Source organism: Centrocercus urophasianus, unplaced genomic scaffold (assembly GCF_019232065.1).
Source record: "Centrocercus urophasianus isolate 14NV4802_14NV808 unplaced genomic scaffold, USGS_Curo_1.0 seq_18, whole genome shotgun sequence".
NCBI classification, from domain to species: Eukaryota; Metazoa; Chordata; class Aves; order Galliformes; family Phasianidae; genus Centrocercus; species Centrocercus urophasianus.
Genome location: NW_024884733.1, coordinates 1346910 through 1360298, shown reverse-complemented (window position 1 = coordinate 1360298; position 13389 = coordinate 1346910). Strand labels below are relative to the sequence as shown.

Sequence of the window (13389 nt, the reverse complement as noted above, 5' to 3'; positions counted from 1 at the left end):
TCTGCAGCCTGAAAGGCCAGCAGTACCAGGTAGTAGCAGTAGAGGTTTCACCAGCAGGGTGAGAGAGAGGATTGTCTCCCTTTGCTATGTCCTAGCGAGGCCTCATCAGAAATGCTGTGACCACACCTCAGGGTCCAGTACAAGAAGGGTGCAGAGTTGTTGGAGTGGATCCAGAGGAGAGCCAAAAAGAGGCTCAGAGGACTGGAGTACTTTTTCTATGAAGAAATGTTGAGAGAGCTGGGTTTATCCATCTTGGAGAAGAGAGGGCCCCAGGGAGACTTCACTGCACCTTCCAGTACTGAAAGGGGAACTTATAAACAAAAGGAAGACTACATTTTAATGGGAGTAGGCAATGAAAGGAAAAGGGAAATGATTTAAAACTAAAAAGGAGGAAATTTTGATTAGATATTATGAGAAAATTATTTTTTCAGATAGTGGTGAGGTGATAGAATGGCTTGCCCAGAAAAGGTGTGGACGTCCCATCACTGGCCATGTTCAGTGGAGCCCTGGGCAGTCTGTTCTAACAGGTGGCAACTGTCCATGGAAGAGAGGTTGAAACTAGTTAATCCTTAAGATGTCTTCCAACTGAAGTCATTCTGTGATTTTATGAAAACTGGGGTAACCTTTGATTGTTTCCATCTGAGTAGGATCTCTTTGGATTCTTGACACCATTGAAAAACATTTGAGAGAGATCTCACAGCCAACTCTTTGAATATCCTGGATGGAATTCCACTGGCTCCAATAGGTTTATGTGCATCCAACTGGAGCAGAGAATCCTGCACAAGTTCAGGGTTGTGTGGAGGTTTATCTTTGCTACAGTCATGGTCCTCCAACATGATACTCTGAGGCATCCATGGCTCATTATTTAGGAACAGGCTGTGGATGACAAACTCCGTCTAGAGTTTAGTAAGGCCTTTAACTCTATCTCCCGTCGAATTCTTCTGGAGCAGCTGTCAGCCCATGACTTGAACATGTCAGGGTCATAACAGACGTACTCCTCTCTGAGTAAAAAAATTACAGGTTCCTAGGGCCTGATTGGTGGTGAGCAGAGCTAAATGTTCTTTGCAGAGAGAGTGGTGAGGTGCTGGAACAGCTGCAACACAACAGAGAGGCTGTGGATGCCCCGTCCATCCCTGGAGGTGTTCAAGGCCAGACTGGATGGGGCCCTGGGCAGCCTGTGCTGGTGTGAAATGTGGAGGGGGATTGGAGATTCGTGATCCTTGAGGTCCCTTCCAACCCTGGCCATTTTGTGATTCTGTGATTCTACTGCCAGCTGATAATGAGTAGTGTTCCTCACAGGTCAGTACTGGGGCCAAATTTGATTAATATCTTTACTGATGATCTGGATGAGAGAGTAGAGTGCACCCTCAGTAAGTTTGCAGGTGACACCTAGCTGAGAGGAAGATTGAACTGCCTGAGAGTAGGAAGGCATTACAGAGGGATCTGGACAGGCCGGATTGCGGGACTGAGGACTATGGGATGAGCTTCAACAAGATCAGGTTCTGGGTACTGCACTTAAAACAACTCCATGCGTTCTTGCAGGCTTATGGAAGAGAGGCTGGTGAGATACACAGAGGAAAAGGATCTCGAAATGATAGCCAGACAGCTGAAACATGAGCCAGGGGAGATTCTGGTTGGACATTAGGAAAAAGTTATTCTCCAAAGGAATGGTCTGGCACTGGATCATGCTGTTACAGAGGTGGTGGAGTCACCAACCTTGCAAGTGTTAAAGAAACATTTAGATGTACTGATGGACATGGTTTAGTGGGGAAATACTGGGATAGATGGACGTTTGGACTGGATGTTCTTGGAGGGCTTTTCCAACCCTCGTGATTCTATAATTCTATGAATGCTTTTGGATGTAAAAACTCTACACAAAGTGTTGTTGATTTGTGTCAATGCATTCTTTACCAAGCCCAGACAGAAAGTTTAGTGACTGTAAACACAGTACATATAACTAACATCTCTGAATTCAAGATGTCAATATTTTATTTTTGATGGAATCAGAATGCGTAATGATGAAAATCTCATTTAATAAAATGAAGAATACTCTAGAGAAGAAAATGAAGAAAATGTATATAAATCATATCTCTCCCTTTTGTACAGACACCTAACTGTTGAATGACTATCCCACAGTACAGGAAAATTACGTTTAATTTCCAAGCTGGCTTGTACATCATCTTCATTTTGTATGCTGGAATGTAAATTTTCAAAGGAATGTTTTTCTAATTATGAGCTCTTCATCACATATCTTCAATATTTGACATTATTTACATTGTCAGTTCAGCCATGCATTGTTTTATAGGTAGCAGCAGAACTGTAATGAGAAAAAAATAAGGTAAAACAAAATGTAAACTATTGTATCCTGCTGTATGGCCTTTGTTTAGAGAAGAGTTTCCTGCTACAGCTCTAATTCAAAATGAGCTACTCCACTGCTAATAGAGCAACAACAAAACTTCGAAGAAAACGAATTTTCCTAAAATTCAAGTGGATCTCTTCTGTTTCCTATCTATTAATACTTGTCTTAATAAGACAGTGATGTTTTATAGACTTTAAATGTTCAAAGAGGACAAAGTGAAAACACCTGGCATTATTGAGCTTCTCAGAAGGAGAAGAAATACTGATCTGAAATTGAATTATTTAAGATTAAACTAACAGTGAAGATTAATATTCATAGAAAACTGAGGGTAGACTTCTGCCTTTTCAGCAGTCTCCACACCATACAGATCTGCCCAATTTTTCTTGTTTGGTTTTCAGCCTGTTCTATTTATTTATCATCCTAGCAGTGAAAGAGAGAGGTGTCTTGAAATTTTAGACATTAATATTGCCAATATTCTTTGCAATTCAACAGCCAAGGTAACTATTTTATTTTTTAAGTAACTATTTTATTCGTGAGAAAGAATGCCTTTTTTTGAACAGCAATGCCAGTGATCTGTGGACAGCATGAGCTAGTTCAGAAAAGAAAGAAGAAGAGAGAAAAAATTGTCTCGTATTTTTTTTCCCTACATTTTCTGTATATTGCCAACCACAATAAAAAGAAAGTTTGTTCTGACTCAGTGGACTTTGAATATAATGGTTTAAACTGCAGGCATCTCTCATGTATAGATATTGCAAATCATTTGCAAAAAAGCAGTCTTTAATTCAGTCTCCAGAGCAAAAGATAAGTGAGTTTTTGTAATGTTATGGTTATGATGGTATAAAGTCTTATTGCATATTATGTTCATTTTGCAGCTACTTGAGGTCAGCCTAACATTTCCCAGCTGGAAAATAATTACCTCATCTTGAGCTACATCCCTAAAATAAACACATGCCTACTGATTGAATGAACAGCATAGAAGAACATAGTTTACTCTCTGCAGTTGATATCTTCTTTTCCCCTCCTTAATAGTAGAAAGACTGAAGATGAGACTACCCTTGCACTCTTGATAGTCTTGCCCTTGTGCATCCCTGTCTTTCGTGGCTTTGCTTCTTCCATCTCCCCAGCTTTTGTACAAAATCTTGTTGTGCTGATGGCTGAGGCACCTGGATAGGTACAGCACCTGGATAGCTTTTTTTTCCTTTTTTTTCTTTTTTTTTCTTTTTTTGAAATTGGAACTGGGTGCAACAAACCACCTTATCCTGCAGTCCCACTCTCCTTTCCACTGTCAGCTCAGTGGGGTAAAATCCAGGTTAATAATGGTGTGTGCTCAGGGTCCTGTATGCAGATATAGAAAGAAATACATCTGTACTACCTCCAAGAAAATGTCTTAAATATAATAAATGTCTTTATCTTCTATCTGTAATACAAGTGCAATTAATTATTTCAGTTTCTTGTTACAGATATCTGTCACAATTGTTTACAGTCAGTCTGCCTAGAAAACACAAAGTTGGAGAAGCTAATGTATCTGTTTTTCATTCTTCTGTCATTCATGTAATAGGTAAATCCTTTAAAGGAAAGACAACAGCTTTTAAAAATATTTCTGTGTTTTTGTTTTCGTTTTCCTCACATGGATAAGATTTATTTCATTTTCCACCACTATCCCCTTTTTTTCCTGCAGCTTGAGTTTCTGGACTTGTAGTTGTAAACTACCCATTTAATCATTTAAAAGCAAGAAGGTTAGTAGCATATTTTATTTATTTCTTCTTGGACTTTTCATATTTTTTGTTTTATAAAGTATATGATGTCACGTGTAATTTCAGCCATGTTTAAGAAAACACTTTTCACAACAGTAGTACCACACTGCAATGTATTCAGCCTGGCTAGTTTTCAAAGTTCAGGATAGCATCTCTACATATCACGTTGTCTTAACATGTGCTGCCAGATATAAAAATAGAAATATTAAAAAAAAATTAAAGATACTTTGGAGAAGCAAATTGTAAATTTCAAATTTGAATTAAAACAATAATAGTGATAGAAAAAGAAGAAATTACGATCTTATTTCAGCCCACTGAAAACCTTTTATTTGTGAGGTAACATTAACTGGACCTCCATGACCAGTTTTGAGTGGATCATCCATCAGTATTAGGGCATACATAATTGATTTTGTTGGTTGATAAAACCTCATGTGTAAGACTTTGGAAAATTTTGCAAGAAATCATAAATATTTTCTGGTAATGTTTTATAGAGTACCCGAGAAACTTTTGCTATGTACATAAAACAGACTGTGGGAACTCAGTTGGCAATATGGCTGTGAACTTATTTGCAAATACAGTAAGAAGAAAGTATATGAATTTATTCCAGACTGAAACTTAGCAGGAAATTCTATGTATTATTATTACCTGGTCAGATTTATCCTTTCTTAATTAAAAGGAGCAAGCCAAAAGTTGTTGAACAATAAAAAATTAGGTGAAATATCAGTGTAGTACCTCAAGAGCCCAGCCAAAATTGTGAAATGGTGCGCCATAGAACTAATTGTGTATCTTCAGGTAAAAAACGTGAATTATATCAGATATCTTCCAAAGCTCCCTTCCATCCTCAAACATTCTGTAATTCCGTTTCAAGTGTTTATTGCCTATCACTGCTAGGAGAGTGACAGTCCAGTTTTAGTTTTACAAAGGCATTTTGTTCTCGCTTTATCAATGTGTACTGATCTCATGGCCCCTGCTCTGTTGAATCACTCTAGTTTAACAAAACTCATGCTGACATTCTTTTTCTAAGACCAAAGTAGAAGAAGTGAGGGTAATACATGGAAAAGATAGGTTAAGGAGCAAAGAAAATAAATAAATAAATACACAAATACAACTTTCTTTTCAAGCAGGAATTACAAATTGAACCTGACTGAGCACAGTACCACTCAAATGTAAGTTACCAAAACGATACTAGTGCCCAGACTAATGAAAATGTAGGCAGTATGTGTCTTTTGTCATGTTCTATACACAAATTTCAGAAATTGTTTCACATACTTAATGTAAGAATATTGAGAAATGCTTCAATATTTCTGTAGTGCTTTCAGTGCTTTTATATTTGAAGAAATTTGCACAGAGATACTGTGAAGAGGATTATTCATTCTGAACAATAATGAAATTGCTAAAAAAGCCTTTTTTTCAATCTAATTAATGAAATGAGCAGATGATCAAATTATAAGTAACCACTCATTTTGAATTGAAGTGTCCTCATGGCAAATGCTGAAAAGAACAATATCTGTATTTGTTTCAAATACGAACCTATACTAAGATCAGTTAACGCAGTGTGGGTTAACACATGATACATGTGACCATGTAGCAGATCTGCATTAGCTTGAATGTTTCTCTTAGCTATATAACTCCTTGATTTTACCAGACGTTGACATTCCCTGCTGTAAACTACAGATAACTCCAATGACTGTTGAGTAAAAGCAAATCACCAAACCAACAGCAGCAAAAACAAACAAACAAAACACAACCCACCAACAAAAAAGGTGCCATGCTTTGAGTTGAAACTGAAATAGTTGTACTGTTTTCCAGTATTTTCCACATTATTTTTGACTCTACTGCACTGTTTTCACACTAGTCTTAGCTTTTTATTTAAGGTTTGCAAATGGCTTCTCTAAAAGATGAGAAGTGTGTCCTAGATCAGGATTCTTAACTATTTCATAGCAAAATTCACTTTATCATAGAGCCTTTTTTCAGTCCCTGCCTTCCATTATATACATATTTGTTTGAACAGATCCATCTTATATAATAAGTGTTTTATATGTGTTTGACTTCTGTAACTTCAGTCCAATGAAAATTGGAGTCTCTGGATTCAAAATACACCAAAAAAACAAAAACAAAAACAAAACAAAACAAACACTTAAAATAATCTGATTTATCTTAAATAATATGAGGCCACATTTTATACTTCACATTTACACCCAGAAGAAATTTTTATTTTCTGTGGAATAAGCACAGTTAAAGATAAAAATTAGATACCCTGAAGCCTCACAATTTTTTTTTTTAATTTAGTTCTTCCAATCCACTTTATTAGCTCATGGCTATTAAGAGAAGTTAATTACAATTCCAGCAGAGTTCATTGCAACGTATTTTAAAACTAAACGTACAATACTACATTTTAGAATTGTTATGTGAAATTCAGCATTTAAAATTCTACAGATGTCAATGAACTTCTAACCTACAACAATATCAGCAAATAGAATTAACCTGGTTTTAAGTTTTCACAGGCTGTTCTGAGGGATTAGTTTGTGATGCTTTGATTGTATCCTACTTCAAATTCTTTGTATGGTCTCAGGGATCTATTTGCAAATTCATCTATGAAAGTGTAATATAATTTTTAAAAACAAATAAAATAACTCAAAATTGAATAGTAAAACTTAAATAAATGAGAACTCCCAAATTCATGGTGCTCCAAGCAAATGTAGAATAATTGTACTGGAAATATTTGTGCCTTTTTAATAATCTTTATGAGATTATCCATGTTCTTAAAATTAATATACTCACAGAACTTGAAAAGACTCATGCTAATCACCTCAAGTCAGAGGAATTAACATCTCTTTATTAATACAGAAATGCAGTTTGCATTTCTACCTTCCTTGAAACTCATGTAATGTAATCCTTTGCAATACATGATATGCAAAGAAAAATTTACTTCTCTGAATCAGATTAGTTGACTTAGTAGTAATCCACAAGATACAAAGAAAAAAAACACATAAAATATTATTTGCATCCATTAATATGTGATTAAACAGTGGCACTGAAACAAATTATTTCCCCATTAAAAACTTGGAAAAGCCTCTATGAAGTGTGAATTCTTATGTGGAAATTTATGGAAAACATTCTCAAAAAGAAAACTGAGGGATAAATTAAGACTCAGATATGCCTTATATGTGTCCTTCTATGAGATTAAAAAGTACATATTCCTTATTAACTTATAGGACCCTGAGCTGAGTCTCTCAGTATGTATTTATAATGTTGTATATACACATACATAAATATATATAAAATAAACCATTTATATGTATTTGCCTAAAAATAGTAAAAAATACTGATGGTCACCTTAGCAGTTCTAATCAAGTAGAAGGAGTACTAACTCATTAGGGCTAGTCCTTAGAAGATGAAAGAAGTATCTTATTTTTAGTGTAATAAAAACATGATAGTAAAAAGATAAATACTTTAAAAGATGTCATTTATTTCGACTGCTGGAGAATGACACTGTGGCATTAAGATGAAAGCTGAAGGAAGAGTAAATATTTTCTGAGTAGAAATTTAACTTTTAGATGAGGGAGAAAAGTTGCACATTAACTCACTAATTGGAGAACAGTCAGCAGAAATCAAGATGATATCTCTTACAGCAGTAAGACATAGAAAACCAGATCATCAAATTAATGTTAATCAAAAATTGTGAAAAAATTATAAAAATAAGAATATCCTCTTCATCCACAGAGCACATATACCAAATATTAATTATGAATATTTCTCAATTGCGAAACAATTTAATGTGCCACAGATAGCATGCAGCTTCTCAGTCAGAACATGAGAATCTTTAACCCCAACAACATTGCTGTTGGCAGTGAGGAATCTGTAACTGGACATTTTTTCACTGTTATAAGACAACTTACTCATGGCAAACTGGAAAACAGAACTCTAAAATAAATATAAGCTATCAAGCTCTCTCACTTCATTCCCAATAGGAAAAAATGTGGGCAGAGATATGAAACAGTACAGATACTCTACTACTTCTAACTTATAAATCATTATTGAGGTGCAGTATGATGTATTATTTAAGACTTTTTTACATCTCCACTTGTACAGTTATTTTAGCTAAAGTCATATCTGTTGGCATGCAGAGAAGTTATCCTAATTGGGAAAGAAAGTACCAATGTTTTAGTTCATCTTTGAACCAATCAATATTTAACTAACAATATGACAAAATAAAAAAAATCTGCAATTAAATGCCATGTGAGTAAGATGGCAATAACATTTTTTACTGATACTTCTCTATATACTAAAATATCAAGATAGGTACTTGTACAGAAAACTCATTTTTCTTTTAGAATATCCCCAGTTTAAAACATTTCTAACGTGAGATTTTTGTTGTATTTTCTTTTGTTTTGTTCTTTAAGTTGCAGATTTCTCCCATAGCCCACATTCTTACTGGCTGTACTTGAAGTTATACCAGAGTTTATCTTCATTTAAATCATTACTCCTCAGCTGGGGAGTGCATAGTAGCTAGTGCATAAAGGTAATCTGTAATATTTAGTATATGACAGTAGCAAGGTTCCTGAAGCAACTTATGGAAATTCTGCATATGTTTTATCTCGTCTGAAAGCGTTTTTCAGAATTTCCTCTGGAAACCATTACTGCAGAATGAAAAGTGAAACTGGGGCAGCTCTTGGCTCCACAGAATTATTAAGCACTTCCACTCATTCTGATTTCTCTCAACCCCCGGTAACCCAATAAAAATTTTAGGAATAGTTCTTTATTAGAAATGTGCTTCTGCAATAACAGGCAAAGGAATATATAGGAGAGAAGATAAGCTTGAGAAGAGCACACAACTGCACTCACAACATTATTGCTGACATAGAAATTATGTTAACCAGAAGACCAGTGGTAACCAGGGCTGCATCAAAAGAGGGGTGGCCAGCAAAAAGGGGGAGGGATTGTCCTCTCTGGTACACCCTTGTGAGGCCCCATCTGGAGTTCTGTGTTCAGCCCTGAGGCCCCAGTATAAGAAGGATGTAGAGTTGTTGGAGTGGGCTCAGAGGAGGGCCATGAAAAGGGAGGGAGCAACTCTTCTATGGAGAAATGATGGAACAGCTGGTCTTAATCACCTTGGAGAAGAGAGGCTCCAGGAAGAAGTCATGGCAGCTTTTCAGTACTTGAGAGTAGCTTATAAACAGGAGCAAGAACAACATTTTACAAATCTTATAGTGATAGGAGAAGGAGGAAAGGCTTTAAACTAGAAGTGGGGAGATTTAGGTTAGATGTTAGGAGCAAATTCTTTACTCAGAGGCCAGTGAGGCCCTGGCACAGGCTGCCTGGAGAAGCTGTGGATGCCCCATCTCTGGAGGTGCTAAAGGCCAGGTTGTTTGAATTATGATTATAAGAAAGTGTAGTATAGTGTCAAATATTAGAAATATTAACTTTCCTGAAAATCATTCACCTTGGGAGAAAGCACAATCAATACTTTCTTAAGTTCAGGGTAAATCACCTGTGATTTTTAAAGCTAATAGATGCCATTACTTTCACCAGGAGATGGTGGGTTTGTTGTTCACTCATGGTCTTGAATTTATTAAACAGAAAAGAATAGGAAATCTTGCTGCCATGACATGCTCACACTCTTTCCTACACTTGATTGAATTGTAACAGCTTGATCTTGACCCTTCTGAAATATTAGTTTAAGCATGTAGTTCCTGAAGACTTCTAACTTGACAGGTCCACTCTCCACTCATTACTCTGCATTTCTCCTGGTATATTACCACCAAGAAAGATATAATCACTGTAATTCCTTCAGAGACAGTGAAGGAGATAGAATAGAAACACTATTTCTCCCTGCAATAACTCAGCAAATCCTTTGTGTGAGTTTTGAAGCTTAGAGAGGTCACAGTTACATGTGCACCAAGGTCAATACTAGTGCCATATTAGATCTTCGGATCAAGGATTATCCTTGTCAAAGAATGTGAAGGGGACATCTTATTGCAAGGGAGCTTTTCCTTTCTTACTGAAGGGGAAATTGTATCTATGCTTTAGAAATACACTAATGTCTGTACCACAGTACTACTACTAGGCATCTAAGGAAATATACTTGTTCAGTGCCTACTTAGTGTACAACAGAGCTTTCATTGGGTTCAATTCTGAAGTATAGATTTATTCTTCAGCAGTGACGTACAATGGCCTTATAGAAACCCATTTCCAACAAAAATTTAAGACAAAGCTTTACTAGATTTTTTCACCCAGCTCTGCAAGTAACTTTTGGGGAAATGCATTTAGATTTGTTGAAATAAATTTCTTTGCTTTCTCTCTGTGCTCTGCAAGTTATGTTTAAGGTTGTGGTCTCAGGCACAAATGCTCAGAGTCCACATGTGCCTTTCTGATTGTTTTCAGAGCATCTGTACTCAGATGTACCTTAAACTGTTCTTCCAATGCTAAAATACAGGAAATAGAAAAAAAATCTCAGACTTTTAAGGAAAAATACAGATCACAGCATGGACAGGCAAGTAGCACATGAGAAAGGGTTGATGATAGCTTGGGAATGCAACTGTCTCTACCTTCTGTGTGTAGAAGACACCTGTTTATGAGAACTGCCCTGCAGCAGTAGGAAGTATTCATTCTCATTTATAACTTTGAATAAATAAGATACTTGTATGTAATAATAGCATATTCCTAACTGCTTTTTCCTAGTTGCAGTTATTTTCTTCATAGTACGTAAAATAAAAGTTCTTTTTAACTTGCTTAGCAAATTTTGGGGAGCAGAAGGTGGTTGCATGAAAGTCTACTATTTATACAAATTTCTATCTAACAAAGTTATTCTCAGCAATTTTTTATTATTCTTGTTATATTTTCCAGGGAGAGATTCTCCAGGGCTTTTCTCCCTATGTATTAGAGAAGCTTCTTGATAGTGTAATATTTTTATCTGGGTTGAGACACTTTTTATGCATATGTTCAGTATTTCAGCACATACACTGTAAATTTGGGAGTGCATAATTTACCTCAAACCAAAGAGGCTGATAGCATTTTCATGGATAATACATTATGTGCGACATCTGCCAGGCTCCTTACCATCACACCACACTTCTCCACAACGGTTTATGAGGAGAAATAAAGAAATTTTAGTGTCGGCAAAGATATCCAGAGTAAGAGAATGTAATTATCTCACTGGGGATTTAGCTAGGACAGCAGGCCAAAACACTGCTATCAGTGTGCCAGATTGTCTTTAACAACTACATGAGGCCAGATCTGCAATATGCTTTTCTGTAAGACTAACATTTTGTTGGGAAGTCAGAACCAAGTGAAATGCCAAGATAAAATTGAGGTGCTCTTTGTGGTTTCTCAATACACAGTTCAGTAAACACAATGTTAGGATGCAGAATGCATACTTATACTGCTGCAGAATGAAAATACCTTAGACATAGTGAAAGCAGACAAAGAGAAAGCCAGATGGGTATCTTTCACCATAATCAGTCCCCAGAAGAGGATAGCAGGGTTAGATTTGACTTTGCAATTTTGCATCCACACTACACTTAGCATTAGCCTATGGGAGAGCCTTTGGTATATGTTAATTACAGACAAAATATTTAATGGAATTACAAAATTGTTTACTGTAAATGGTTATGCCATGTTGAAATAGATCCCAAGGACTTGTAGTTATTCAACATTCATGCAGCATTTACCTGTTAAACATTAACTACTGAGGTTAAGAAAGCAGAAGCAATACAAGAACTTTCAGTATTCAAAGCCTATCCATGTCCCAAATCAACATGGATGTCAGGAACTGTGATCACCTGGATAACTTTCAGCATCTTCTGTTTCATTTCTTGATTCAGGCAGATGTCCTAAAGGAAAAAAAGAGTTTCTTTAAGCAATATTTTGGCTACTTTACCCATGAAGATTTTAATATACTAACCTATAAAACAGTTTTAAGAGAAATTTGGTGTGTAAATTCCAGTTATATAAGCAGAAATGGGATGTTCTCTATGAACTGAAGTTCATGCAGACAAAAACAAAACAAAACAATTCATATTTAGCATTATGTCAACTTGTGGGCTATGAGAGTGGTGAAATGCTGGAACAGCTGCAACACAACAGAGAGGCTGTGGATGCCCTGTCCATCCCTGGAAGTGTTCAAGGCCAGGTTGGATGGGGCCCTGGGCAGCCTGGTCTGGTATCTGGGGGATTTGAGCCTCATGATCTTTGAGGTCCTTTCCAGTCCAAGCATTCTATGATTCTATGATAAAAAATTGTAGCATGGAAGCCACACTAAAAGAGCAAGTTATTAAAAAGATGTTGGCCTAGATTTTCAGAGCTAGAAAAAAAAATATCTATAACCTGGAGCTTTTTCTGTGCATATTTATCCTTTTCATTTAACATAAGATATTTTATCAAATAGGCTAACATATATCCGTTATTCTTCAAGCTGAATGGAATTCAGAGGTTTGAAACTTGAAAATACTGAGCAGAGCAGCACATTGGCAGCTGTTGAAGCTTCATGTCATGAAGACATGAACCGTTCAATCGGTATCAGAAAGGATTATACTTTCACTACAAAATTCTGACACATTTCTTAGTTAAATCTGTATACAACACAGGATCACCGCTCGAAGTTTATATCATCACAGAGACTGGGAAAAACGATGCCTTGTTCTGATAATTTTGTTCCTGTGAAAAAAAGAAATCTAGGCTGATAAAGTAACATATATACTTTTTTTTTGTATCTAACGTTTACTACTTACTTACTTGAGAATCTCCTGCCATAAATAAAAATGAATATTGCATGTGACAGTACAGATCTGTGGCACCAAAATTTTTGAAAAGTGTGCTTCAATGTCTGTAGTACTATTGTTGTTTGAAATAGACATGAAATAACATAATTTCTTACCGAAATTACTATGGTTTCTTTCTTCTATTCAGTATCAGATATGTTGAAGAATTTTCACGATACAAAGAAACATTAGTACTCTAAAAGTGATTCAGAAAAAAATTCCTTAAAATTATTCTGCTGTATAATTACTTAATTATTTTGTCTATAGAGGCATTGAGTGTTTACAAAAAGGGTGAGGTAACCCCTTTGATCACAGCCTACAGGAGATGCATACTGATTTATGAGTTAGATTTGCATGTCAAAACTTATTTGTTTCACTTACTTGTGGTACAAATGACCTTCCTATTCTAGGAAATTATTTACATGTTAATTATTTACATGTTTACAAGTGTGTTACCAAGTAATCAAAGACAAAACCTATGTCTGTAAAACAAATAAAGCTAGGAAACGATTAAACA

The 13389-nt window shown here is 35.9% G+C and overlaps 1 long non-coding RNA gene across 1 annotated transcript; it reads right to left on the bottom strand.

The window, feature by feature from the left end:
• Window positions 1–1231: 1231 nt before the first annotated feature.
• On the bottom strand, window positions 1232–13069 carry LOC122161091. Its single transcript, XR_006169080.1, has 3 exons — window positions 12989–13069; window positions 11784–11945; window positions 1232–2317 (listed from the first exon to the last, which is right to left on the bottom strand). It is a non-coding gene; the product is annotated as an uncharacterized LOC122161091 (long non-coding RNA).
• Window positions 13070–13389: the final 320 nt, after the last annotated feature.